The following is a 4,256-nucleotide window of genomic DNA, read 5'->3' on the forward strand; positions in this document are numbered from 1 at the left end:
AGTCATGTACCAAAATGTTCATTGAAGCTCTATTTACAATAGCCAGGACGTGGAAACAACCTAAGTATCCATCAACAGATGAATGGGTAAAGAAAGTGTGGCACATATATACAATGGAATATTTCTCAGCCAAAAAGGAGTGAAACTGAGTTATTTGTAGTGAGATTGATGGACCTAGAGCCTGTCATACAGAGTGAAGTAAGTCAGAAAGAGAAAAACGAATACCGTATGCTAACACATATATATGGAATCTAAAAAAAAAAAAAAAAAAAAAAAAAAAAAAAAAAAAAAAGGCACTACCCTCATAGAGAATGGACTTGAGGATATGGGGAGGGGGAAGGGTAAGCTGGGACAAGGTGAGAGAGTGGCATGGACCTACATACACAACCAAATGTAAAATAGATAGCTAGTGGATAGCAGCCACATGGCACAGGGAGATCAGCTTGGTGCTTTGTGACCACATAGAGGGGTGCGATAGGGAGGGTGGGAGGGAGAGAGACACAAGAGGGAAGAGACATGGGGAAATATATATATATGTATAACTGATTCACTTTGTCATAAAGCAGAAATGAACACACCTTTGTAAAGCAATTATACTCCAATAAAGAAAAAAAAAAACTAAGCATAATATATGGGTTAATAGATATCAAGTCATTTGGAGCCAGTCAACAAAGAACAGTGATTCCTGTGTAATGGAATATGAATATGGTGAATCCTATGATGTCAACATATTGTCTGGAGAAAATTTCCAGGACACTAAAAGGGAGGGGGGATTCAGGGAATTCTGGTGAGCCCCCTGAGTTGAGTTGATAGATTTGAAAGTCCAGGAAGGACAAAGTTCATAAGGCACAGTGTTAGAGATGTTAGAACTGTAGAAAGAGAGCTCCATATTTGCTGAGAGCACCTCTTGAGTCTTCAACTGAATCCAGGTCAGTACATGCATGTGAAGAAATTATCTAAGGCCAGGGTAATAACTACTTGAAAATATTGGAGAGAACAGTTCCTGAATATCATGCAGAACTGTGAATAGGTATTGTTCTTTCCTGGCAGAGAAAAAAACTTCATAATCCACAGGGCTAGAGATTGAATTCTCATCAGAATTTTGTTTCAATAGTAAGGCAAACTTAGCTATAGGGGTGATGTTGCCTTCATCCTGCCTAATGTAACTTAAAACAAGGTATGAAAGGAGCAAAATAATTTCAAGTAACTTAACTACATCCCAGACAAACTTTTAGCAATGTTTATAGGAATAAAAAATATTTAATGCCCAACAAAATGAAATACATGTCTCACAAAAAATAAAAAATACCAAGCATGGAAGCTGAATAATATGGCACATAAAGAGGAAAAAAAAATCAGTCAATACAAACAGGTCCGGAAGTGACAGAGATGACAAAATTTGTAGACAAGTTTATTTATAATTTTATAACTATATTCCATAAGTTCAAGAAAGTAGAATAAAGAGGGCCAATTGATCCTGTAAGCAGATACAAGTATGTTATAAAAAATGACCCAAATCAAACTTCTTTAAAGGAAAACCACAATGTCTGAAGTTCATACTACATTGGATGAGAATAATAGTAAATTAGACACTGCAGAAGGAAAGATGTGTGAAATTAATGATATAGCAATAGAAACTATTCAAAATGAAATATAGAGAGGAAAAAGACAGGAAAAAAATCAAGAGCATCAGTGAGCTTCAGAGGCAAATTGAGTGGTCTATTTTATATGTATATAGAATTATTCCTCCAAAGAGGAGAGATGAATGGTAATGGAGAAAATTATTTGAAGAAATTATGGCTGAAAATTCCCAAATATATGAAAACTATACACAAACTGATTTAAGAAGCTCAGTGTACCCCAAGCACAAGGAAAATGAGAAATATAGACTAAGGCATATCATGGATGATTGTCAAATGACTTAAAACCAAAAATAGAGAGAAATCTTTAAAAGCATCTAGGGAAAACAGACAGATTATGGACAGAGAAACAATCATAAGAATGGTAGCAGATGTCTTATCTAATACAATGCAAAGAAGGAAATGGAGAAATATTCTTGAAATGTTACAGGAAAAAAAAATGTCCAAATAGAATTCTATACACAAAAAAAGATCTCTCAAAAATAAATATGAAATAAAGACTTTTAAAAAACATGAAATCTGAAAGAATTCATAATCAGCAAACATGTAATTCAAGAATTGTTAAACTGGGCTTCCCTGGTGGCGCAGTGGTTGAGAGTCTGCTTGCTGATTCAGGGGACATGGGTTCGTGCCCTGCTCTGGGAGGATCCCACATGCCACGGAGTGGCTATGCCCGTGAGCCATGGCCACTGAGTCTGCACGTCCAGAGCCTGTGCTCTGCAATGGGAAAGACCACAACAGTGAGAGGCCTGTATACAGCAAAAAAAAAAAAAAAAAAAGAATTGTTAAACCAAGTCTCGTGGGCAGTAGAAAAATGATGCCAGAAGGAAATACACATCTACACTATGGAATGCAAGACACTGTAAATAGTAACAATAAGTGTAAATATAATAAACATTTTTCTGTTTAAAACTCTTGAAAAGATAATTGACTGATTAAAGCAAAAATAAGAATGCATTGTGCATTTATAACATGTAAAAATAGAAGATGTAAACACCACAATAAAGGCCCGAGAGGGAGAAATAAAAGTATACTACTCTAAAGTTATGACACTTTGTGTGAAGTAGTATAATATCCTATGGAGGTGAGCTTTAATAAATTAAAATTGTAATCTATGGATCCAAAAGCAACTAGTAAAAATCACAGAAGAGTTACAAAGGAGATAAAGTGGAATTGTAAACAATACTTGTGTCATTCAAATGCAAAAATAGAAGAAATAGTGAACACAAAACAGATGAGACAATAGAAAACCAGTAACAAAATTATAGATTTGGACTTAACTGTGTAATAATTCCATTAAATACATGTGGTCTAAACACCCTAATGAAAACAGTCTATCAGATTGGATTAAAAACAAGACCTAACTCTATGCTGTCTATAATAAATGAATTTTTATAAAAAGACACAAAGATGGCTGCCGAAGAGACAGGAGGCTTTTTCTTGCCTCTTTGCTTCCTGGGGCGCGAGGAGAGGGGACTAAGGGCACCGCGTAAAGGAGCTCCAGAAACGGGTGCGAGCCGCGGCTGTCGGCGCGGACAGCAGAGACGGGCGTGGGATGGTAGGGTTGCTGCTGCCGCCACCAAGAGGCCTGTGTGCGAGCACAGGTCACTCTCCACACCACCCCTCCTGGGAGCTCGTGCAGCCCGCCACTGCCGGGGTCCCGGGATCCAAGGACAGCTTCCCCGGGAGAACGCGTGGTGCGCCTCGGGCCGGTGCAGCTTCACGCCGGCCCCTGCCGCAACAGGCTTGCGCAGCATCCGTGCCCCTCCCTCCCCCCGGCCTGTGCCAGAGCCCCTGAATCATCTGCTCCTTCCACCAAGAGGCCTGTGTGCGAGCACAGGTCCCTCTCCACACCTCCCCTCCCGGGAGCCTGTGCAGCCCGCCACTGCCGGGGTCCCGGGATCCAGGGACAGCTTCCCCGGGAGAACAAGCTGCGCACCTCGGGCTGGTGCAGCGTCATGCCGGCCTCTGCCGCCACAGGCTCTGCCCACATCCCTGCCCCTCCCTCACCCCGGCCTGTGCCAAAGCCCCTGAATCAGCTGCTCCTTTAACCCCGTCCTGTCTAAGCGAAGGGGAGAAGCCCTTGGATGACCTACGCGCAGAGGCGGGGCCAAGTCCAAAGCTGAATCCCAGGAGCTGTGCGAAAAAAGAGGAGAGGAGGAGGTCTCTCCCAGCAGCCTCAGAAGCAACGGATTAAAGCTCCACAATCAACTTGAAGTGCCCTGCATCTGTGGAAAACCTGAATAGACAGCAAAATATCCCAAGTTGAGGAGGTAGACTTTGGGAGCAAGATACATTATTATTTTCCCCTTTTTGTCTTTTTGTGAGTGTGTATGTGTGTGCCGCTGTGTGAGACTTTGTCTGTATAGGTTTGTTTCCACCATTTGTCCTAGGGTTAGTCCAACCCATTTTTTGTTTTTTGGTTTTTTTTCTTTTTTTTAATAGAAATTTTTGATCTTAATAATTATTTTTTTTATTTTTTATATTTTTATATTTTTATATTTTTTATTTTAATAACTATATTTTATCCTACTTATTTTGTCTTCTCCCTTTCTTTCTTCCTTCCTCCGTTCCTTCCTTTCTTCCTTCCTTCCTTTCTTTCTTTCTTCCTTTCTT

This window comes from Physeter macrocephalus, chromosome 19 (genome assembly GCF_002837175.3).
Source record: "Physeter macrocephalus isolate SW-GA chromosome 19, ASM283717v5, whole genome shotgun sequence".
NCBI classification, from domain to species: Eukaryota; Metazoa; Chordata; class Mammalia; order Artiodactyla; family Physeteridae; genus Physeter; species Physeter macrocephalus.